Here is a 25,414-nt window from a genome sequence, read left to right on the forward strand (position 1 = left end):
CTACCTCTCTCTGTAACTCTTTCAAATAAATAAAATAAATCTTAAAAAAAAAAAAAGGTGGAGATAAACTCAACTCAACAAAAGACCTGATTTACAATTCTCCATCCTGTCTGGCCTGCTAAGGGTGGGATAGGTAACTTGTTTTCACAATAAGCTGTGACCTCAGGAAGAGCTCCCTTGGTAAATTTGAAGATTCTGAAGGAAGGAGGGTGGCCTGTTTGTTCTAGCTAAAGATAACCTTTTGGGGAAGGAAGAAAATATTTTACACCCCAAATTCCATTGGGGTCCCCTGACTACCTATTAACCCATCTGACTCCTCACCGTGCTAGGGAAAGAATCTAGAAGATGCCATGAAAATACAGTCTTATAAGGCTTTAACTCGCTTTCCCGAAAATAATCCCACCGCTTCTTGCCCACTGCATCCTGGATTTTCCCGGACACTGCCATGGGGTTTACAAACCCTCTGGGCTAAGGCTCTTTCCTCCTCTGCACCGCAGGGTGGGGGGTCTCTGGGATCTCCACACAGCACTGTCGCAGCTGGGCCCGGGGCTCCCTCCAGCCTGGCCACCTTCTCCCCATGTTGCTGTTGTACTTCACCCACCATGGGGCCCCTCGTAAGGGCACTGAGGATCCGGCCATGTGGCCACCGTCTCCTACAGCGGGTCAGGCTCGGGGAGCCACTGCCTAGAGCTGGCCCTGTCACATCCCGTCATCCCTTTATTGTCTGAAAGCTATCTGCAACCCAGCCCAGCCCCTCCCCTCACCCCAGCTATGCCTGCCTTCACAGCCTGTGGCTGCACCTCCATCCTGTCCCAGGCTCCCCCGTTGCTGGGGATCCTCCTGACACCTGCCCTGCTGCTCCCTGCCCCCCTGCCAGCTCCCTCCAGTCCCAGCTTGCCCTGGACCACAGTGCACCTCACGTCTCAACCAGACTCCTGGGCCCCACAGGGCAGGGCTAATCTCTTGGAGCTCTCCAGAGGGCACCCACTGCAAAGTCAACACCCTACCTCCTCCCCTGGCCAAATCCTAGCTCTGTTCTCTCTTCCCATTTTCTCCGATGGAAAATCCCATCCCTGGGCCAAGTTGCCCATTCCAAACTCACGGCCTCGGGGGGCTCTACTGCCCTCCCCTCTCAGGTTCCTTCTCACAATCAGTCTCCACTCTATGTTTTTTGTTTGACCCCAGTATGCGGACTCGACCCGCGGGGTCCACACTGCCGGGATGGTGGGGCGAAGGCGTTCTTTGACAAGAAGCACCGGAGACAAGTTTCGGTGAACACGTCCCTTTATTAACAACCAAGCACACCTTTTAAAGGGCAGCAGATAGGAGACCAGGATAAGCGCCTGGCTCCTGCCTTCAGATCAGCGCGGTGCGCCGGCCATTGGAAGGTGAACCAACGGCAAAGGAAGACCTTTCTCTCTGTCTCTCTCTCTCACTGTCCACTTTGCCCGTAAAAAAAAAAAAAAAAAAAAAAAAGGACAGCAGAGGGGGCGTAGCTAATTCAGGGCAACACGAATTCTATAGGATAGAGCCGATATTGGCGCTGCTGAGCTTCTCCAATCAGCTTGAAGGTCACGTAGGCTAGTAGCTTTCCAGGTGGGCCTGGGGGAGCAGCTTACCTGATTGGCAGAAGTCGGGGGTGGGGAATGTGCCTAGGGCTCCTGCCACCTGCCAGCAGTCAGGCTACCCTCCTGCATGGGCCAGGTACTGGGTCCCCTACACCCGTATGCATCAGCTAACAAAGCCAGGAGGGTCCTGAATTCCTGCACCTTCTGCCCTCTCCCTCCAAGCCTGTCTGCCACTTCCTCTTCCTTCCTGAGAGCCCTCACCAGGCAAGAAAGAATTCGAGAAGTTCTCAGAGTGGTGCTTTGCTCATCTCTTGTTGAGATTTCCTCATCGCACGCAGGAGAGCAGTCATGAGCTTTTAAAATTAGTTTCCTTTTATTTGAAAGGCACAGAGAGTCTGAAACGGGCAGAGAAAGAGATCTTCTCTCTGCTGCTTCACTCCCTGAATTCCTACAATATCCAGGTCTCAGCCTGGCCAAATCCAGAAGCCCACAACTCTATCCATGGCTCCCACATGGGCGGCAGGGGCCCAAACACCTGAGCCATGGTTTGCCGCCTCCCAGGGTATGCATCAGCAGGCAGCTGGGTTGGAAGTAGAAGAGCCAGGATTCAAAGCACGCACTCTGACATAGAATATGGGCGTCCCAAGCAGTGACTTAAACACTGTGCCATCATCTTATCGACTACTAAGTATACTTTGCACGTGGCCAAAATTAGCTCTTCGTCATGACATGCAGTGCAAATATTTTCCCAGTTTATTGCTTATATTATGATTTAGCTTAGCTATTTTTGCTAAGTCCACATGGCCTTTGGGATCAGAGTGGAGGAGCCAGGACATAAACAAGATTCTCTGATACGGGATGCAGGTGTTCCAAGTGTTGTCTTAACTGCTGTGCCAAATGCCCGCCCCATGAGCTATTATTTTATTTACTTTAGAGGAACACGCACACACACACACACACAGAGCTCCTATCTGCTGGTTCATATCCCAAATTCCTGTTATGGCTGGCGCTGGACTGGGGCTGAAATCCAGAGCTGGGAATTGAATCCATGTCTCTCATGTGAGTGGCAGGAGCCCTACTACTTCAGCCATTGCTGTTGCCTCCAAGGGCTGCACTAGCAGGAAGCTGGAGTCAGGAGCCAGAGCCAGGCAGGTTCTGATGTGGGACACAAGTGCTTCAACCACGAGGCTAAATGCCTGCCTCTGTAAGCTTTTTAGGGGTAAGGACCATTCTTCCTCACGTCTTCATTGCTCAAGGCCTGGTCTACACTCTAGCATGTAGTAGTTGCTCCATTGTTTCACACTCCTCACTGCACCTGCAAATGAATAGAGAAAACTGGAGGTGAGAGGCTGGCATTTTGGCACAGCAGGTTATGCCAACATCCCATATTGGAGTGCCAGATCGAGCCCCAGCTGGTCTGCTTCTGATCCAGCTAATACCCCTGAGAAAGCAGCGGAGAATGGCCCGAGTGCCTGGAGCCCTGACACCCATATGGGAGACCTGTATGGAGTTCTTGGCTCCTGGCTTCTACCTGGCCCAGCTGGGATCACTGTGGCCATCTAGGGAATGAACCAACAGTTGGAAGATCTCTCTCTCCCTCTCTCTCTCTCTCTGCCTCTCCTCTCTTTGTGTAACTCTTTCAATTAAATAAATAAATCTTTAAAAAAAGAAAAGAATTGGAGGTGATGTCAGTGGCACAGTGTCTAAGAGACATTTTGCAGTGCAAAAGGACAGCCACAGGTGCTGGATGTGCTCCTCTCTGGCAGCAGGGTCACTACACCTCCCCCACCCCCCACCCCATCTTTGGTTTAGGAAACAGGGTGGAGTCAGGAGACCTGGGAAGAACTGAAGGCACAAATGATTGCCTGGAGCTTTTATGTCCCTTGCAGCCCCAGAGGTCTTTTCCCCTTAGCTCAGCGCTGAGGGCACCGATCACAACTTCTCTGGCGGAAAGTGCAGGTGGAGGGGGCTTCCCTCTTCCCAGGTGCACTTGATCTCACAAAATCTCCATCTTTATTAAGGTGCTCAGGTCCCCAGGCATCAGGGTCCCACTCTTTTTCTGAGGACACAATTTGACTGGAGGCCGATGGAGGCTGTAGGTGGGACTGCTCCCTGCCCCTGCCCCTGGCGGACAGACCCCAGCCTGTGCGCTCACTGCAGGCAGCTCCCGCACCTGCCAGACTGGTCATAGCTGAGCCATGCTGGCAGCTCAGTGAACATTTCGGGGAGGAAGGGAGGGAAGGAAGAAAGAAAAGAGGAAAAGAAGGAAGGAGGGGAGAAGGGAGGGAACTTAGGACTGAAGTGCATCTAGGAGGGCGCAGCCATGCTAAGGAGCAGTGGAACTTTTCAGAATTATGTCTGAAATGTTAATAATATGCATATAGACTAATTTGTTAATATTAATTATATGGCTTAATTGAATAACAATTATGCCGATGATAATTAATCATGATTTTGGAATCCCCCACACCCACATGGTGATGTTTTGTGCAGCCCTATGTGTGCTGGGAGAGGGGATGGGCGGAGACTGTGGAGACAGCTGCCTGTGCTCTGCTCTTGCAAAGTGGAGGCCAGGGTAAGGGGGAAGGAGGGATGCGTGGGCCTTTCAAGGACACGCAGAGGCCAACTCAGAGAAGCCCACACAGCCCTGGGCTGGTGCTGTCTCTCTGTCTTCCTCTGTGTGCAGAACCCTGACCTCCCGCCCTGACCTGAACTCCGTCCCTGTCCCTGTCTCCTCTCCTCCCTCCGCTGCCATGAGCAACCTGGCTCTGAGGGTGGGGGAGTGAGTGGCTGCTGCTGGCCCTGGCACCGAGGGTGGAGGTCAGATGGGTCAGGGGTAGTCTCAGACGAGCTGGGACCCAGAAATCCCCCGGGGGCTGAAAGAAGGCCAGAAGTATCAGCGCGGGGCAGATTTAGGACGCCCTATAAATAAACAGCAGGCCAAGGTTGAGTGAAGGGCCCGGGGGGTTAGGCTGAGTCTCTAAGGCTCGCCTGGATTAGCTCTGGGGAGGCTTTGGCTGCTGCTCTGACCCTAGCCCCAGAAAGCTGAAGTATGCTCTGGGTCAGATGTTACCAGATGGATTTTAGTATTTCGGGAAAATGGGAAGGGAAGAGAGAAAGAGAGGAAAGGAAGGGACAGCAGTCAGGACAAACCACTTAAAAACCTTAGTGTGAATTTTTATTGATTAAAATTAAAATTGTCCACGTGGCAAAAATGGAGAAATCAAAATATAATTTACCATGCACAGCATGACAAAGACCGAATTTTCATCACGTGCAAAGTGTACTTAATAGTAGGTAAGCCTGGGGGAGGGTGTGCTGCACAGTGGCACAGCAGTGAAGTCCCCGCTTGGGACACCCACGTCCCGTGTCAGAGCACCTGGTTTGAATCCTGGCTCCTGCATTTCTGACCCAGCTGCCTGCTGTGCACACCTGGGAGGCAACAGGCCACGGCTCAAGTACGTGTGTCCTTGCCACCCATGTGGGAGACCTGGGTAGAGTTCAGGTTTCCTGGCTTTGGCCTGGCCCAGCCCTGGATATTGTAGGCATCTGAGGAGTGAACCAGCAGGTGGGAGATCTTTGTTTCTCTGTCTCTCTACCTTTCAAATAAAATGAAGATATACAAATAAAATTTAGAAAATAAGCAATTAAAAATTTAATAAGATCCTCAAAGAAAACTGGGCAAAGGACCTTAAGAAATTGCAGAAGGGGGCCGGTGCCGTGGCCCGGCATCCTAGGTTAAACCTCTGCCTTCGGCGCCGGCATCCCTTATGGGTGCCGGGTTCTAGTCCTGGTTGCTCCTCTTCCAGTCCAGCTCTCTGCTGTGGCCTGGGAAGGCAGTGGAGGATGGCCCAGGTGCTTGGGCCCCTGCACCTGCATGGGAGACCAGGAGGAGGCACCTGGCTCCTGGCTTCAGATCAGTGCAGCTCTGGCAGTAACAGCCATTAGGGGAGTGAACCAACAGAAGCAAGACCTTTCTCTCTGTCTCTCTCACCGTCTGTAACTCTACCTGTCAAATAAATAAATAAAAATCTTAAAAAAAAAAAAAAAAAGAAAAAGAAATTGCAAAAGAAATTTGCATGGCTTTAAAAATACCTGAAAAGATGCTTTAAATCTCATTCAAACTCTGAGAGAAATGTTTTCATCCATCAGATGAGTGAAGATTAAAAACCTTGATCATCTACTGTGTGCAAGGAGGCGAGGAGCAATGGGGACTCTGTGCACAGGTGTGGGAGTGGAAGTCGGCCAGGACTGCTTCAAGTTTCAGGGAGGAATGGGCTTCTTTTCCCTCTCAGAAGCCTTGGGCTGTGGCCAGGGTTAGACACTGAAGCTGACTACTGACAACACTCTTGTGAGTGTACTGAAACATCACTTGAGACCCTAGATATGGACAATTTTAAAATGTCAATTAGAAAAACAAATTAGGGGCAGGTGTTGTGGCACCATGGGTTAAACTGCTGCCTGGAACACCAACGTTCCAAATCAGAGTGCTAGTTCGAGTCCCAGCTGCTCCACTTCCGTTCCAGTGCCCTGCTAATGCACCTGGGAAAGCAGCAGATGACTCAAGTGCTTGGGCCCCTGCACCCACGTGGGAGACCTGGATGGAGCTCCTGGTTCCTTGCTTTGGCCTGGCCCAGCCCTGGTATTGCACCCATTTTGGGAGTGAACTAGGGGATGGAAGATCTCCTTTTCTCTCTCTCCCTCTCTTTGTCACTCTGTCCTTCAAATAAAATAAATTTTTAAAAAAGAAATAAAAAAAAAAACCCACAATGGAACCAACTGAAAACACAGAGAACTCTAAGGTGGTAAAAGCAGTGTCAGACTTCTTTCTTACATGGTAGAAATAGCCAATAAATCCTTTTCTGTTTTCTGGGCAACCAGGAGAGGAGAAAAGCTGCAATTGTGAGAGCCCACAAACACACACATACACACTCACATACAAATACATGCCCACGTACAAAAATGCACACATGGATAGAGATATATAGAGAGACACACATACACAAGCACACAAACACAAATACATACACGGAAACACAAACACACAGGCATACTGCACAACTTCAACCTTTGGACAGACATACCATTTTATGAGTAATACATGCTGAAACAAAACAAAGTCAACTCAACGACTTGCAAACCACAAAGGAACCCTTTGCCCAACCCCTTCCCCACAAAGCCACCCCTGGCTGAGCTCCTGTGGAAGGCGGATTTCACTGCTTCTTGACCTTTCGGCTGGAAGTCTAGCTGGGTTTCTCTCCAAAGACAATGTCATTACTCATGAAAACGAGCCTATCTCAAGCTGCAGGCTGTAGGGAGTGTCCTGGTCTTTGGACTTGGAAGAGAACTAGGCCAGAGGGAGTCTGGTATCTGGACAAGATACTGCAGTTGCACTACCGTGGCCAAGAACTGGTGAAACTCTCTGTAGCAAGAGCCCAGCTCTGCTTGCCCCAACTCACTGTGTTGTATTCTTGCTTTGGAAATAGCAGTCTGGATGAGAGCCAAGATGTCCTGTGGCCAAGTCACCCCATATGGCCTCCACCGATGAGAGGAGTCCAGTCCGCCCCAGCAGGGAACTGTCCCCCTGGACCCAGCCAGGCACCACGAGGGCAGCACCTGGGGCAGCACCTGAGGCTGCATGGCAGCGTGACTGCCTGTTGAACTGCTGAGACTCAGCTGGAAGAGAAGGGTGAAACCTGAGATCGATTGGCCAGTCCTGCCAGATACAGCCTTCTATTTCAGTTGCAGCTTATCTGCCTGGCACTTAGGGAGGAGCCAGGGCTCAAAGTGGTGCTGGGCTCGGGCACAATTTGAATCCTCCACACGCTGTGTCACCACCCTCAGATAAACTCAAATAAGTTACTGGAGACATCACCAGCTGTTGCTGGGATACAGCCCTTCCCTCGACCATAGAACCCCCTACCATATCTGCTTCTTCCTGGTGGCATACGAAAGAGTTGTGGACACTCAGACCAGCGGCCATCCTTGCTTCCTCCACATTCGAACCTGCCCCTTTTCTGCAGGAACTGAGAGTGGTGAGTGCTACCATCAACCCCTTTCCAAGGGCAAGAATGGGAGGGTGGAGGCTACAGGCTCCCAAGGAGGAAGGAAAGTGTGGCAGGAAGGGAGTGCCTGAGCTCTGTGTGGTTTCCTTGGGGACGGAGGCAAGGAGTTCCTCCCCTCGGAGGAGCCACCCACACACAGCCTTCTCTTGTACCCCACCACCCCCACTGGGGACCTGGATTTAGTTCCTGGCTCCTGGCTCCCACCCTGGCCCAGCCCTTGCTGTTGCAGTCTGGGGAGTGAACCAGCAAATGGGGGCTCTGTTTGTCTGCTGGGTTGTACGTCTCTCTGCCATTCAAATTAAAACAAGTAGGTAAAATGAAAATTTAAAACTATAACAATACAGCTAAGCAGACATCCTTGTTCCTCCGTTGCTTTTTCTAGTTCTTAAAACCATACGTTCACAGAGCTCCATGTTTCTACTGGGCTCTGGCCGGGGCCATGTGCATCAGGAACTTCAGTGTTAAGTCCCATGTTGTAACTCAGGTGCCCGGAGCCTGGAATTTCTGCTGGCTTTGCTCGCAATGACTCTGTGGGGCTGGGCTTTTCTTGGCCTCCCTGCCTGGGCCCTGGTTTCTATTGTGACTAGAGCTTGTGAGGCCTGGCTGCCCAGTGCTGGTCCTCTAGCCACCCTCTGCAGTTGTTTTATATGTAGCATGGAATATTGGACTCATAGGATATGTGTATACTTAACAGCACTTGGTAATCCAGACTGCTGTCCAAGGCAGTTATACAAATTAGCATTCCCACCTGCGACAGATCAAAACACTTACCATTGTTTCTTGCATTTTACTTTTCTAGAAGTAAACACTTTAGTTATTTAGTTGTTGTTGCTTTTCAGAAAGGATCTGAATGTTGAACTTTCCTAGTCTTCAGTTGATTGAAAATGTCTTTTTTTAAAATTCATTTATTTTTCCATGATAGCCAGAGAGATAGAGATAGGGAGAGTGCTCCTGCTTGCTGACTCCTTCTTTAAATACCCACAGTGGCCCAGGCTGGGCCAGGGCCAGGACAGGAAGCACGAACACAGTCCAGTGCTCTCACATGGGTGGCAGGAACCCCATAAGTCGAGTCATCCCCAGTGCCTCCCAGAGCCAGGAGGTGGACCTTCGAATTGAATCCAAGCACTCCAAGGTGGGACACATGTCTGGACTTCTACACCAAATGCCTGCTACTGTGTCTGCACTCCTGAGTGAGAATTTGTCTGAATATAGAATTCTAGATAATGTGTTTTGTCTCTCAGCACTTATCTTTGGGCTTATTATCTCTGAGCCTTTATCACTGCATCTAATTGCAACTCTTTTGTCTCCCACTGTTACACTATGATGTGTCCAGGTGTGAATTTTCTTTTGTTTATTCTGTGTGGCATTCATTATGATTCTTGAATCCAAAGATTTGCATCTTCCCTCAATTCTGGAAAATTACCATTGCTCATCTCTTTGTTTTTTGTTGTTCGTTTTTAAATATTTATTTTTATTTATTTGAAAGACTGAGTTAAGCAGAGAGAGGTCTTCCATCCGCTGATTCACTCTCCAATTGGTTGCAATGGCCGGAGCTGTGCCAATCCGAAGCCAGGAGCCAGGAGCTTCATCTGGGTCTCTTATGCGGGTGCAGGGGCCCAAGGACTTGAGCCATCTTCTACTGCTTTCCCAGGCCATAGCAGAGAGCTGGATTGGAAGTGGAGCAGCTAGGACTCGAACTGGCGCCCTATGGGATGCCAGCACTGGAGGCGGCGGCTTTACCTGCTACATCACAGTGCCAGCCCCCCGTTCATCTCTTTGAATGACTATCCTCCATTCTATTCTTTCTCTCATCGCTTCTCGGCCTTTTGGCTAAGATCAAGTGTATTTTCTCTCTCTTTTCCATTTTGGCTCATCTATTAGAGTTACACTAAATGTATTATCCTCTTTGTCTTTGAATCTCTGTTTCTTCTCTCTCACTCTGGGCTGCCTTCTGAATAAATCCATCCAGGCCACTAATTTTCTCTTCAGCTGTTCCCAGTCTACAGTGTCATGTATTCACCATGCACTCATTTATGATTTCTAGAAGTCTGCTTTGCATTTCTACCTGATCTTCTTTCACTGGTTCTTCTTCTGTCTTGGTTCTCTACTTTTAGATATTTTATGATTTTAAGATGCTTATTTTATAGCCTCAATCATAAGCATAGAAGGCACAGGCACAAAATTCTTCAGGGAAGGGTTTTTCTGCTCTCTGTTCTCTATCTCACGCTTTCACTCACACCTCAGTGGGCTGGGTTCCTTTTCTGGTTCTTGCATCTGGCAATTTCACTTTTTCTCTTGAGTGTTCAGAATGATCAAAAAGAAAACTTACTGAGTTTATTCGTCAGCTTTAGGTGTTTGTAGCAGGAGAATCTTCAGGTCATCTGGTCTCCCAATATGCCAAATTTGAAGTCTACTCTGGGCAAGTATTTTCGTTGAAAACAACTGTGGTAAAATACACATGCCATAAGAATTATTAATTAGCTTTTTTAAATTTTTTTTTATTTTTGATAGGCAGAGTGGACAGTGAGAGAGAGAGAGACAAAGAGAAAGGTCTTCCTTTGCCGTTGGTTCACCCTCCAATGGCCGCCGTGGCTAGCGCGCTGCGGCTGGCGCATCGCGCTGATCTGAAACCAGGAGCCAGGTGCTTCTCCAGGTCTCTCATGGGGTGCAGGGCCCAAGCACTTGGGCCATCCTCCACTGCATTCCCGGGCCACAGCAGAGAGCTGGCCTGGAAGAGGGGCAACCGGGACAGAATCCGGCGCCCTGACTGGGACTAGAACCTGGTGTGCCGGCGCCGCAAGGCGGAGGATTAGCCTAGTGAGCCATGGCGCCGGCCCCATTAATTAGCTTTTAATAGGGTGGGTAAAATTGCCCAATTTTAGTTGCAGTATTAGGAAGGACTTCTTAGTGGACTAGGAGGAAGCAAAGGATTCCTAAGGCAGGGAGGACAGAGACAGAAAGCAAAAGACATATTATGGAATCGGTCAGTAGTTGAATTGGCTGGAGCACAGTACGTGGTATAAGGAGTAATGTGAGCAAATTTCTGGAAGAGTCTGTTAGGGACAGATTGTGGAGGACTTTGGCTTTCAGCTTAAGGGAATTTAGACTTGAGAGCCTTTCGAGGTTTTGAACTTAACTCATTTTGAAAGTTAGTCATGGCTGCAGCAGACAGACTGGATTGGAGGGTGGTGAGATGGATGGCAGGGCGGCCAGTTAGGAGCTCACTGCAGTTGTCCAATAAGGTACAAAAGTACATAATACAGGTAAGGTCTGACAAAGACTCTGAGCTATTGAAATGACCAAAGCATAATTGTAGTTATTAACCAAACTGCGGCTGAGAGAAGACGCCAATACATACATAAGACAGCGTTCTCTAGAGCTAAGTTGCTTCCCAGTGGAGTGCGTTAGGAACTCTCAGAGATTTGCTCATGTCCCCTAATTAAGTCACATGCTGTTTATAGGCTGCCTGCTAATTAGCCTCTTGAGCCAGCTAAAGTCTCCCTTTGATCTGGCTTGAAAAGCACGCATTAGTGCTGTTTGAAAAACAGTAGTAAACTAGGTAAAGCAGAATAAAACCGATAGATCCACATCCATCATTCCATAGAGTGTGCACAACTCTTTTTAGCCTGAGCTAAAATAGCTCTAAGTGGTCTCCTGTTGTTTCCTTCTATTAATAAGATCTTCTAAAATCATTGCTCAGGACAGTGAACCAGTGGATGGAAGATCTCTCTCGCTCTCCCTCTCTCTCTCTCTCTCATCATCACCTTTCAAATAAATAAATCTTAAAAAAAAAAAAAGAAATACAAACCATGACAATCTTGGAAAAGGAGACTCACACACAGGAACTATATGAGAATAACTTATAATATACCAGAGTATATCGGCACAGCTCCGGCCATTGTGGCCATTTGAGGAGTGAACCAGCAGATGGAAGATCTCTCTCTCTCTCAGTCTCTCTCTCTTTCTTTCTCTCTCTCTCTCTCTCTCTCAGTCTCTCTCTCCTCTCTCTGCCTTTCCTTCTGTCTGTGTGTAACTCTGACTTTCAAATAAATAAGTAAATCTTAAAAAAGAAAGAAAGAAATGGTTGCTCAGTATATGAGCTTTTGGCCACTTCTCTTTGCCCAAGTGGCCAATACAGACCAAGTACATACAAAATCATGTCTAAGCATAATATACCTTCCTAAATCAGGAAATGCAACAGCCAAAGCTGCGCTGATCCGAAGCCAAGAGCCAGGAGCTTTTTCGGGGTCTTCTATGTGGGTGCAGGAGCCCAAGGACTTGGGCCATCTTCTACTGCTTTCCCAGGGCATAGCAGAGAGCTGCATCGGAAGTGGAGCAGCCGGGACTTGAATTGGTGCCCATATGGGATGGCTGCACTGCAGGTGGTAGCTTTACCCGCTAAGCTCAGCACCGGCTCCAATCTCCAAATTTGACATATAAATAAATAAGCAAGGAAGGAAGGAAGGAAGGAAGGAAGAAGGAAGAAAGGAAGAAAGGAATTTGGAGATTGGTGCTGGTGTTGTGGTGTAGTAAGTAAAGTTGCTGCCTGCAGCACCGGCATCCAAAATGAACACCCATTTCAATCCTGGCTGCTCCACTTCCAATCCAGCTCCCTGCTAACAGCCTGGGAAAAGCAGCATAGGTTGGCCCAAGTGCTTAGGCCTCTGCTACCCATGTGAGAGACCTGAAGAATCTGCTGGCTTCTGCCTGGCCATTGCGGCCATTTGGAGAATGAACCAGTGGATGGAAGATCTCTGTCTCTCTGTCTCTTGTTCTCTCTCTCTCTATATATATATAAAAGAAATTTGGAGATTGACAGTGCTAAGCAACTAATACCAGCAGTAGGAATTTTTTTTTTTTTTTTTGACAGGCAGAGTGGACAGTGAGAGAGAGAGACAGAGAGAGAAAGGTCTTCCTTTGCCGTTGGTTCACCCTCCAATGGCCGCCGCTGCAGCCGGCGCACCACGCTGATCCGATGGCAGGAGCCAGGATCCAGGTGCTTTTCCTGGTCTCCCATGGGGTGCAGGGCCCAAGCACCTGGGCCATCCTCCACTGCACTCCCTGGCCATAGCAGAGAGCTGGCCTGGAAGAGGGGCAACCGGGACAGAATCCGGCGCCCCGACCGGGACTAGAACCCGGTGTGCCGGCGCTGCAAGGTGGAGGATTAGCCTATTGAGCCATGGCGCCGGCCCAGGAATTTTTTTTTTTTTTAAAGATTTATTTTATTTATTTGAAAGACAGAGTTACAGCGAGAGAGGTAGAGACAGGGAGAGGTCTTCCATCTGTTGGTCCACTCCCCAGATGGTTTCAATGGCTGGCGCTAAGCCAATCCGAAGCCAGGAGCCAGGAGCTTCTTCTGGGTCTCCCATGTGGGTGCAGGGGCCCAAGGACTTGGGCCATCTTCTACTGCTATCCCAGGCCATAGCAGAGAGCTGGATTGGTAGTGGAGCAGCCAGGTCTCGAACTGGCACCCATATGGGATGTTGGCGCTTCAGGTCAGGGCTTTAACACGCTGCACCACAGCGCCTGCTCCCTGTAGTAGGAATTCTTAACCAAGAATCAAGTCATAAAGGAAAATGGATGGTCTTGAGAAAAGGTAGTCCTCTGTGAACTTGTAAATATTTGGCACACATATTTATTTTTCTGAAAGTTATACATGCTCAAATGAATCTATAATCCAAAAAAGTTAAGAGCAGATCTGTCTGCCTAGCTTAATTAAGCTCCCATAATAGTATCCTTTGCATAATAGACTAGTGGTTAAGTGCTTGGATATTAGAGTCCCACTCTCTGTGTTTGGATTCTGACTCTACTGTTTAACAGCTGTGTGACCTTAATCAAATCACTTAACTTCTGTGTGCCTCAGTTTACTCACCTGTGAAATGGGGACAACAATAGTATTATGTCATGGGGTTGTTGGTAACATGAGTTAATGTGTATAAGTAACTCAGAAAATGCCCAGCACATAATAAATGTTATATATATATGCTATTACTATTGATGATAATGATGGTGAAAATCAGCATGACCTGTGCCTGCCTGATGCCACGGAAGAAAATGAACAGCCACAAAAAATGTTGAATAACCAGCTGATCATTTCAGGTAAAACTAATCACGGAGCTTTTCCGTGTTGTTCCAGTTCATGGCCGGCCAGCCTCTCTGAGTGGTCTGACTGGATTCAGAGATGAACATGTTTAAGTTGAATCATGGTGGCTAAAGCAGTTTGAACACTGATTCTATTTTCCAGCTTGAGATGAACTGACTCATTGTCATTGTTTTATTTTTCACACCATGGAATGTGCACTCTTGATGCTCCACCAGTGATAAATAATGAATGGGGACATGGGAGCTTTTGATGTCCTAAAGCTCATCTCTCCCAGTTCTCCCACAGAACACCAAGACAACCTGAGAGACTCAGTTTCCTTCCTTCCTTCCTTCCTTCCTTCCTTCCTTCCTTCCTTCCTTCCTTCCTTCCTTCCTTCCTTCTTTCCTTCCTCTCTCTCTCTCTCTCTCTCTCATCCTCCTCCTCTTCTTTTTCATCGTTGTCTTCTTCTTTTTTTTTTTTTTTTAAGATTTATTTATTTGAAAGGCAGAGTTACATAGAAACAGAGAGAGACAGAGAGAGGGCTTCCATCTGCTGGTTCACTCCCCAAATGGCTACAATGGCTAGAGCTGAGCTGGTCCAAAGCTAGGAGCCAGGAGCTTCCTCCCGGTCTCCCATGTGTGTGCAGGGGCCCAAGGGCTTGGGTTATCCTCTGCTGCTTTCCCAACCACATTGGCAGGGAGCTGGGAATCATTGGAGTTTTTAAAAAAAATTTTAAAAAGCTCTAACAGGTGCTCACATGGGATACCAGTGACACAGGCAGCGGCCTACTTGCTATGCCACAATGCTGGCCCCTCTTTCTTTCTTCTTAAGATTTATTTACTTATTTGAAAGGCAGAGTTACAGAGAGAGAGGAAAGGTGGGGGAGAGAAGGAGAGAGGGATAGAGAGAGAAGGAGAGAGAGAAAGAGAAAGAGAGAGAGAGAGAGAGAGAGAGAGAGAGAGAGAGAAAGAATTGATGTTCCATACTCTCCAAATGGCTGCAACAGCCAAGGCTGGTCCAGGTCCAAAGCCAGGAGCCCAGAACTTCATCTGGGTCTCCCATATGGGTGGCACAGGCCATTGTATGCTGCTTTTCCAGGTGCATTAGCAGGGAGCTGGATCAGAAGTGGAGCAGCTGGGAATTGAACCGGTGCACATATGGGATGCCGGCGTCACAGGTAGCAGCTTAATCTGCTGCACCACAAAAGACTTTTAAAGTCTCTCTCTCCACCCACTGATCTCTACTACTGAAAGCTTTAGCAGAATTACATCAATTAGAATTCATTACAATGATCTTCAACTTTTTCTAGTTTTTAAGGATTAAAGTTTTCTTTAAATAATTGAATTTCAAGTTATCTGATCACCTTTATTGGGTCAATTTTGCTTCCCCTCAAATACCTGAGAGTGATTTTCCTTTTTCATGTATGGCTTTTGGGGTGTGTATTTTTTTTTTTTTTTTTCATTTTCCCTTCATTGCACAAATAATTGCCAGTTCCTGCATCAACAGCTGGTTTTCTTCCCGGGCTCTCTTTCTGGAAACCAGGCCTCTCAGGGGTCCCTGATCTGAACGTGCCAAGTAGAAATTGTGAAAAGAGATTTTATTTAGATACTTTCCTACAATCCCTTAGATCCACGGATAATTCCCTTGGTATTTTCAGTATGTCCAGTGACCATTTCAGTTTTGTGGCCTATGGGGACAGGATCTGCTACATAAATGATAGGGCCCTGTATAACATGAAAATGAGGGGCCTTTTTTGTTCATGTTATTATGAAATAAATACTGGAAACCTCATTCATTAAGAAATGCTACTAGAGGGCCGGCGTTGTGGCATAGTGGGTAAAGCCACTGCCTGCGGTTCCAGCATCCCACATGGACACAGGTTCAAGTCCCAGCTGTTCCACTTCCAATCAAGCTCTCTGCTATGGCCTGGGAAAGCAGTGGAAGATGGCTCAGGTCCTAGGGACTCTGCACCTGTGTGGGAGACCTGCAAGAAGCTCCTGGCTCCTGGCTTCTGACCGTTGCAGCCATCTGGGGACTGAACCAGCAGATGGAAGACCTGTCTCTCTCTCTGCTTCTGCCTATCTATAACTCTGCCTTTCAAATAAATAAATGATCTTTGAAAAAGTGCTATTAAGAATTTCAAGATGGTGTCAAACCAAGCACAGGGTGCTCTTGATCCGGGGTGCTGCACGACTGCATGGGTCATTTGCCCAGGAAGCCAGGCCTGCGTGCAGCTCACAGATCAGCATCTCTGGAATATGCCTGGTAAAAACCTGATTTCTGGAGAATTAATGGACCAGAATCCCTGGAATAGTGTCTGGGAATCAGCATTTCTTCCTTTTTGTTTTGTTTTCTTCTGAGAGAGCTTGCTCCACTTGCTAGTTCATTCCCCAAATGTCTGCAATCCAGGGCTTCCGCACGGTAGCAAGGGTTCAATTCCTCGAGCCATCGCTGCTGCCTCCCAGAGTCTGCAACGGCAGGACGCTGGAATGGACGGTGGAACTGAGACTCAAACACAGACGCTCTGACATGGGAAGCAGGTGTCCTAACTGTTAGGCCAGATGCCCACCACCTACATTCCTTGTTGATATAGCTTCCACTCTGTTTTTCTGGTTCAGTCTTTAAGGATTCAACTCATTACATGGGTTTGGTAGAGGATGAGGGCAGCATCTGCAAATTTAAATTTAGGTAGCAGTTTTCAGTCCTTCCATGCATTTGGAGAGTGAAATCAAGAGATGGGAGCTCTGTCTTTATCTAAAAAAAATGTTTTTAAACAAAGCATCTTTCTTGTTAAAAAAAAATTAGGAAGGAAGGAGAGAGATGAGTTCCTGGCTGCCTTGCTGTGAGTGGCACAACACGACTCTTGCAACATTGTAGCTTCACCTACTGTTTGGGAAGCATGTGGGCATGGCAGACTAGCTTTGGAGATGCCCCGGACACCTGCAGCCTGCTCTGTGCTTTGAATGGGGAACTTCCCAGTACCTTGTCCTTGGGGCACACATCAAGCACAGTTTGTGCGCTGAATGGCTACATGTGGCCAAGGCTCTTTCTGCATGACTGTTGCTACTTTTGTCTTCTTGAAGAGCTGGGAATCAACATTCTTTTTTCATTTTGCTTATTTTTTTTTATTTTTACATGTTGGTTCACCATGAATCTTTTAAAATTTTTTTCCCTTTTATATTTATTTACTTTTTAAAATATTAAAGGGCCGAGCCGGTGCCGTGGCTCAAAAGGCTAATCCTCCACCTTGCGGCGCCGGCACACCGGGTTCTAGTCCCGGTCGGGGCGCCGGATTCTGTCCCGGTTGCCCCTCTTCCAGGCCAGCTCTCTGCTATGGCCAGGGAGTGCAGTGGAGGATGGCCCAGGTGCTTGGGCCCTGCACCCCATGGGAGACCAGGAAAAGCACCTGGATCCTGGCTCCTGCCATCGGATCAGCGCGGTGCGCCGGCTGCAGCGGCGGCCATTGGAGGGTGAACCAACGGCAAAGGAAGACCTTTCTCTCTGTCTCTCTCTCACTGTCCACTCTGCCTGTCAAAAAAAAAAAAAAAAAAAAAAAAAAGAAAAAAAAATATTAAAGGGCCAACATTGTGGTGCAGCAAGTTAAGCCATTTTGCCTGCAAAGCCAGCATCCCATATTGGAGCGCTGGAGTTCTGGCTGTCCCACTTCCAATTCACCTCCTTGCTAATATGCCTGGGAAGGCAGCAGAAGATGGTCTAAGTGCTTGGGCCCCTGCCACCCTGTGGGAGATGGAGTTCCTGGCTTCTGCCTGGCCCAGCTGCGATTGTTGCAGCCATTTGGCTAGTGAACCAGTGGATGGAAGATTTCTTTCTCTTTCTGTCTCACCCTCTCTGGCACTCTGCCTTTCAAATAAACTAAATAATCTTTTTCAAAAAACATTAAAATATTTTAATAACAATTGCATTTTTTTGTGGAGAACAGTGTATTTCAATATACATATGCAACATATGTTGATCAAATCCTGGTAATTAACATTTCCCCCTTTTTGTCATTATTTTTAATTAAATATTTGTGAAAAGAGGTTTATTTATTTATTTGAAAGGCAGAACAACAGAGGGGAGAGAGAGAGAGATTGATTCTATTTACTTGTTTACTCCACAAGTAGCCACAATAGTAGCCAGGTCTGGGCCAGGTTGATGCCAGGAGCCAGGAACTCTGTTGAGGGCTCCTATGTGGGTGGAAGGACCCAAGTACTTGGAGCATCCTCTGCTGCCTTTGCACACATTTGCGGTGTGCTGGATGGGCAGCAGAACAGTTGGGACTTGAACTAGTACTCCAATATGGGATGCCACTGTTCCACAATGCTGGCCGCTAGTCTGAGCAGTTATGGGTGAGAATTATATCTTTTTGCTACAGCTCCCTTCTCGTACTCAGTTTTGCTTATAATTCTCACTGAAACCAACAGAAAAGGAAAAATAAATCCGAGAAACAAAGTGAGAAGAACCCCCCAGATGCTGCCTTCCTACCTCTGGTGACTATCAGACAGTCACAGCCATTGGAATCTGGCTGCACCTCAGTCTGTCCCCTCTGCAGCAAATGCCTGCCAGTTCTTGGCGCTTACTTCGGCAAACTGTCACTTCACCGTATTGCAGCCCCGAGGTCTCAGGAACTCATTCAAAGTAACTTGATGAAAGAATTCTTGTCAAATTACCCTGAGAACCTGGTCCGAATGTTGGAGGTGAGCTGTACATCATCAAGATATTTCAAAGTTAACAAACTTCTTCACGGATTTTAAATTTTGGCATAACAAATAAAATGCTCTTTTTCTGACTCACAGTTTTGTGTGTGTGGGTGAAGGCTTAAGCAGTCACTGAGTGTAACAGATGCTGTCTTGAATTTTTCCTTAATAAAAAGCTGACAGAATTTTAATTAACAGGTGTTTCTACATTACTTATTAAACAACATTTTTCTATATTGATTTCATCTCTACTTCCTGTTTTTCAATACTAACACATTTTTATTACCCTATATTTTTAATGTAATGAACATTTTTTGTGTTTCTCTTTCTATGCTCACAGCAAATGAGATTGAATGGAAACAACCCTTTATAACTGTGAAATATTATGTAATATTGGAGTTCTTAAAATTGCATTTGCTTTCTTTTATTTTGGCAAAACACATGTATCCAAGAATATTTAAATAATTATTATAACTTAATGAGAAGAAAACAACTCAGTTTTTTAAAAAGATTTATTTATTTATTTGAAAGGCAGAGTTACAGAGAGGTAGAGGCAGGGAGAGAGAGAGAGAGAGAGAGAGAGAGAGAGATCTTTCATTTGCTGGTTCACTCCCCAAATGATTGCAACAGCTGGAGCTGCACCAACCCAAAGCCAGGAACCAGGATCTTCTTCCGGGTCTCTCACACAGGTGCAGGGGCCCAAGGATTTGGGCCATCTTCTACTGCTTTCCCAGGCCATAGCAGAGAGCTGGATTGGAAGTGGAGCAGCTGGGACTTGAACTGGTGCCCATATGGGATGCTGACAATACAGGTGGTGGCTTTACCCGCTACACCACAGCGCTGGTCCCACAACACAGTTTTTAAAAATGGGACAGATATTTGAATAGACACATCACAAAAGAAAATATAAGGGGCTGGCATTGTGGCACAGTTTGTTAAGCTACTGTTTGCAATGCTGGCATCTCATAGCTGAGCATTGGTTCTAGTCCTGGCTGCTCAGCCTCCCAGGCACCTTCCTGCTAATGTGTCTGGGAAAGCAGAAGATGGTTCAAGTATTTGGGACTTTCCACCCACATAGGAGACCCAGATGGACTTCCAGACTCCTAGCTTTGCCTGGACGAGCCCCAGCCATTGTTGCCATTCCAATGAACCAGCAGATGGAAGACCTCTTTGTCTCTATCTCTCTCTGTCACTCTGCCTGTGAACCGAACAAATAAATAAAAATCTTGAGAGAAGAAAATACAAAATTAAAATTAAAGTTGCAATGAGATACCATTTAAATACACACTAGAATAGCTAAAACAAAAAAGTTTGACAATACCAAGTGTTGACAAGGATGTGGAGCAACTTGAAACATCATTCTTTGCTGGTCGGAGTGTAAACTGGTACAGCCATGTTGGGAAAACAATTTGACAGTTTCTCATAAAGTTAAACATAAACTATATGACCCAGCTATTTGCCCCTAGTTATTTACCCATAAGAAATGAAAACACATATCCTCCTAAAGATATGTACATGAATGTTCATAGCAGCTTTATTTACTGATTTATGTAGTTTTTATCAACTACAATAAAAGCTCAGATGTTCCCATACCATGTACATATTGTCCAGGATTCATAAATGTTCAACATTTTGCTCTTTGCTATATAACTTTCATATAGAAGAAAGGAAATATTACAGATACAGATGGTATCTCCTTACTTGCCCATCCTCCTCCTCTGCCCATGGGCAAGGACATTCATCAAGTTGGGGGGATCCTTTCTGCCCATGTAAAACGGGCCTTTGCTGACATCTTTATTTTACAGACGAGATCAAAGCTGAACAAGAACTGATGCATGGGCCCTACCTGAACAGTGACTCATCAGCTTCATTCCCCAGGGCTATGTTACCTGGCCTGTGTTTGAGGATCTGTGAATGTAATTTATGTAATTACGAGAGTGTTTATGCTGCTCTTTATCCTCAGTTTTAAACACGACTACCACTTGGCACAAATGGGAATTTAGTGTGTTAAGTTTTTCTAGGTGTTTAAAAAAATGCATTGATTGTCAGCTTTCAAATCTAACATTCATGTTGTCTTAATATAGCTCTTCGATATCAGTGCTTACCTTTTTAATTAAGATGGAATGCAGATATTTAAGTATTTCCCTCTAGTTTTGTCACACAGATCATAAGACAACTGTTTTCAAAGCAGGGAAGACCATTGAATCCCAATTAGCTGGCTGGATCTGACTGTTTAACATCCATGGCACCTGGCTTTGGCCTGGCTCAGCCCCTGGGTGGCTACCATTTAGGGAGTGAATTGACAGATGGAAGCTCTCTCCACCCCGCCCCCCCACCACTCTCTCTCTTTCTCTCTTTCTGTCACTGTGGCATAAATAAATAAATAAATCTTAAAAAAAAGAATGCATGTGAGACAATCCTGAGGCCTGACTTGACATTCCTTGGTTTATCTTTTTATGGTCTAACTTCTATACTGTCCAGATTTCCCCCTTAGTTCTATGTGTTTATTTTAAAGGCTGACAAATACTCAAGCAGAAAAATGGAGTTTAGGCTGGTGTTAACACTTCTGTAATAATGAAGCTGTTAATTTCCCTTTGTGGGACTTCAGAGGGAAAAGACTACTAATTTTGTTTTCATTAGCAAGTTGTCTTTTTTCCCTTCTTAAGAATAGCAATTGTTCTGATTAGAAAAATAATAAACAAAATTATTCTCTTTTCCTTAATTGGAGAAGAGACAAAACTAGTGGTGAACTCAAGTTCACAATGAGGTCTAGAGCATTTTTCCCCTTTTAGAATCTGAAAGCCACAACTTTATGTGCTTGTAGTTTTAGAAACATCCTCAATTCTCATTGGCTATTGCCTTACGTATCACAATGGAAGTCAAGTCTGTCCCTGTGTCATCAGGTCAGCAGCAGATTGTAACATCACTGGGGCCACAACTGGATCATGAAAGTTGCTCACCCAGTGATGCGTCCCCGTCAACAATAGCTGACAGCTGCAGAGATGGTCACAGCAGACTAGCTGTGGCCTGGGGCTCTGTCGGATCACTGGTGACTAGCATGGGGGGCGGGGAGGGGTGGGAGGAAATCTTGGCGCAGCAGAAGATGAAGGACCGCACCCTCCTGTGACGAAGTGTGCCACCGTAAGAATGGAGAAGACAGAGGGTCTCAAGACCCACAGCTGACGCTGGAGGATATGGAATTTTACCGAATTCCACTTGAGTGCTAGGCAGCTGGTCAGAAGACAATATATGAAGGTTAGTAGCCGAAGTACCATCAGGGAGGGGGCTCTGAAAAAACTACTTTGGAAGATTTAATAGGTCATTCAGAGATGATATAAAGGATGAAGTGAGCCATGGAGGTGGGGCTCGGGTTGGAAAGGGTGCCAGTAGCTTCACTAGCTGAGAAGGGCAAGCATTTTGAGGAAAGGATGTGGCTTGTTTGCTCATTCTATGAACATTAGGAGTGGCAGCAGTGGTCTGGGGATGAGATCAAGGAGAGCACAAGGTGTTAAGCTTGGTGGGACAAGGATCAGGTTCTCTTACATGGAGGGCTGTTCCAGAGGTAGCTGCTGCTGCTGCTTTTATTTGAATGAGTTACAGAGAGGGAAAGGCAGAGTGGGAGAGAGAAAGATCTTCCATCTGCTGGTTCACTCCCCAAATGGCTGCACCAGCCAGGGCTGGTCCAGTCTGAAGCCAGGAGGCAAGAGTTTCATCTGGGTCTCCTATGTGGGTGCAGGGGCCCAACCACTTGGGCCAAATTCCTCTGCTTTCCCAGGTGCATTAGCAGGGAGCTGGTTTGGAAGTGGAGCAGCCGGACCTGGAACCGACACCCATATGGGTGGCTGGGGCTGCAGGTGGAGGCTGCAGGTGGCGCCGGCCCTCAGAAGTAGCTTCTTAACATAAAGCCCTTTATTTTGTCAAAGTGGAATCATTAAGTGAGAGGGATACAGGAAATGCTTGGATTATTAGAAGAATTTTTTTTTGAAAATTATCTTTCTTTTCTACAACTTTGTCATCTTCAGCAGATCCTGTATTAAGCCTGAGAATCTCGTTCTTCTCATTTTTTTGCCCTTTGTGAGTTGGCACAATGGGTTAAATTCACAATCCCCAAATGGCTGTATTCTGTGAGTGAACAATTGCCTTCCTTGATTTCAATCTCAAACACTTTGTGTCTTTACTTGGAAACATAGAAGTCTTTCACAAATTAGGGAAACCTTAAAAAGGCAATTTATATTTTCATGGTAAACTTCCCCTTGAAGGGAATTAGTTTCTATAGTTTTTCTTTATACCAATTTTACCTCAAGCTTAAATAAGTGGATCTTAGTTCTGTGTCAAGACCATCTTGTCCATGCCCTGTGATTTTGGAAACCTTAACCACTTCTTCAGTCTACATTTCCAGACTGAAGAGCCCTCTTTTTTTGCCCTCATGTGTGACTCCAGTTCCTTTGATGTGAGACCCATGAAGCCTTTTCCAGCACTGGTTCATTTCTCTTGTGAGAATGGGCATAAGCTTTCTCTAAAACTTAAGGCTCTTCTTTAATTGATAACAAGTTTTGATAAGTAAGGCTTTTGATCCTTCATCGTATGATAAATTCCTTCTAAAACTGAATGTGAAAAACTGTCTTTCTAGAGAGATCAACTCCTACACTTTTCTAGAATATGTGTATAACCATACCTGTTCTTGGTTTCTGAGTTAGAACTCAATTTAAAGCTCACTTGTAGAAAATCACGCATTCTGGAGAAGCGGACACAATAAACGCTTAAGTAGTTTCTGATCTACCTTTCCATTAAAACCATTTAAAAATGTGTTCTGAATTATACGTATATTGTCAATTATACGAGTGAGTGGAGCACAACTCATAACACGTTAACAAAGTAATAGAAGGCAATCGCTATTATTTTGGGCTAACGCTTTCGAATTTTGAACCGGCCGTTGGCAAAAACACACTTTGCAGCCTAATCCCTAAATTTTGGCTACTCCCCAAGGTGTGTAGCCCGTATCCATAGAGACCGGGAAAAGCGTCCGCGAGCCAGGGCGACGCCTCCTCCGCAGCTCCCTTTTAGGTGGGAGGAAAGAACTACCAACAGCCGCGCTAGCGCGGGCGCGGTGCCCTTCCTCGGTCCTTCGACGCCAGGACTGTTTCCGTCGAGTAAGCTTGGCCAAACCACAACTCCCAACATGCACCCGGCCTTTCGAACCGCCAAAGGGCCAGCTTCCGGTTTGGGCCAGCGCGGCTGCGCACGGGGTGCTGTCTTATTGGTTCGAAACTCCTCGTGCGATGCGCGTCACGGCGACGTGCGGTCGCGGGGGCGGAGAGACGCGGCGGCGGCGGCGGTCGCGGCAGCGCGGGCACGGTCCAGACGAGATATCGCGGCGGCGGCAGCGGCAGTGGTTACACCGGGCTGGACCCCTCCCTCCTCCGTTCCCCCCTCCTCCCCCTTCCCCTCAGCTGTGGTTCCCGAGAAGTCCGAGACGTGCGGCCAGGTGGAGACGAGCTCCGGGTGAGCGTCTCGAGTGTGAGCGCCGTTTCCCGAGCGCGGAGGGAGAGCCCGGGGTCGGGGAAGGTGAGGGCTGAGGGGGCGAGTGTCCCCGGCGCGGCCCGGAGCGCGCGCGCTCGTCCCAGTCCTCGACTGGGCTCTCCAGCTCGCACCTGCCGCCCGCACCGTGTGCGGCGGCGCCTGGGCCAGCGTGAGGGGCCTGGGTCTCCCTCCCTGCAGCCGCTGTCGGCGGAGCTTGGCTTCTCCCGCCGGCCCTCTGGGCTCTGTCACCGTCGGGTGCCCCTGCCCGCGGAGACAGTCCGCCTGCCCTCTCCCGGCGTCCGTCTCCTGTGTCACTTCTAGGAATTTGGTGGCCGGCTGCGGACGGTTGTGCTTAGTAGCTACTTTTGCAGCGGCCGGGCTGGCAAGGTCTTCCTCGCCTTCTCTCACTTTTGAAATCGGTGATAACAAGGTTACACATCAGTTTTTTAGGGGTCTGTGAGGGAGTTTGAATTGGAAACCGATACTTGTCCCCTCTTCTCGTGGCTTCTGATTCTGACCTTGATTTAAACGTTTGCCTCTGGAGTTTGACAACTTTAGACGATCCTAGTGAATTTTGGTAGAAATAGTTGAGTAATCCAACTGGGATTTTGTAGACTACGGTGATATCCTAGCAGCTTGTTAGTAGTATTATTTTTAGTGGAATGATCTTTTATTTTGTTGATTGGTTTGGAGTTTTCAAGTTTATATTATTGTCATTGTCATACGCCACTTAAAAAAGAAATCTGTTAAAGCATTTACAATTACATGATCTTAAAACTTCCTAGTGAAATGTTACAAATGAATTTGTTCAATTTACCGCGTTAGTTTTTGAGGGGAGATATTCTTATCCTTTCTTTTTTTCTTTATTTTATTTGAAAGGCAGGGTGGGGAGCAGGGGAAAGAGAGATCTTCCATCTGCTTGTTTACTCCCCCAAATGCATACAACAGCCTGGTAGGCAGGTATGGTCCAGGCAGAAGCTGGGAGCCTGGAACGCCATCCTGGTCTGTGTAGGTGGCAGGGGCCCAACTCTTAGGCCATCTTACTGCGCTTTCCCAGGCACATTAGCAGGGAGCTGGATTGGAAGCAGAACAGCCGGGACTGAAACTGGTGCTAGGATATGGGATGCAGAGTCACAGGTAGTCATTAACCTGTCGTGCTGTGATGCTGGCTCCTTTTCGTTCGTTCTTACAAATTTGTTGTCAGAATGCTGATTGTGACCATCTGGAAAAATTAGTTCTTCAATAGTAGAGACTTCTGTATATGAGGTGGCAGATTGTAGTGATTTATGAAATTTGAAAAAATTTTCCAATTAAATATAAAAGGCATTCTTATAACTTCTGTATGTAACTGGCTACTCACCAGTGTATACATTTCTATCTGTGCTTTGGGCTTCTTAGTAACACATTTCCTCTTCTAACTGGGCCACTGGGGATGATAGTCGAATTTCCAGAGCCTGAAAGAGTGTGTTTTTCTAATCCTAG

The 25,414-nt window shown here is 47.0% G+C and overlaps 1 protein-coding gene and 1 long non-coding RNA gene across 6 annotated transcripts in view; one reads left to right on the plus strand and one right to left on the minus strand.

Moving 5' to 3' along the window:
- Positions 1-2,298: 2,298 nt before the first annotated feature.
- Positions 2,299-7,245, minus strand: LOC138843851 (uncharacterized). The gene is made up of 2 exons (XR_011378954.1): positions 7,028-7,245; positions 2,299-2,883 (listed from the first exon to the last, which is right to left on the minus strand). It is a non-coding gene; the product is annotated as an uncharacterized lncRNA (long non-coding RNA).
- A 219-nt stretch (positions 7,246-7,464) lies between these two features.
- Positions 7,465-25,414, plus strand: part of ADIPOR2 (adiponectin receptor 2) — a 104,613-nt gene continuing 86,663 nt past the window's right edge. The window contains exons 1-2 of one of the 5 annotated variants that reach the window (XM_070049276.1): positions 7,473-7,603; positions 8,618-8,765. The gene's annotated coding sequence lies outside the window, so the exon portion shown is untranslated. Of the gene's footprint in view, positions 7,604-8,617; positions 8,766-21,360; positions 21,668-23,686; positions 23,978-25,414 lie in introns of those variants that run through there. The other 4 variants (XM_017343434.3, XM_017343435.3, XM_002712774.5 and 1 more) reach the window with 4 other exon arrangements.

Source organism: Oryctolagus cuniculus, chromosome 9 (assembly GCF_964237555.1).
Source record: "Oryctolagus cuniculus chromosome 9, mOryCun1.1, whole genome shotgun sequence".
Lineage (NCBI taxonomy): Eukaryota > Metazoa > Chordata > Mammalia > Lagomorpha > Leporidae > Oryctolagus > Oryctolagus cuniculus.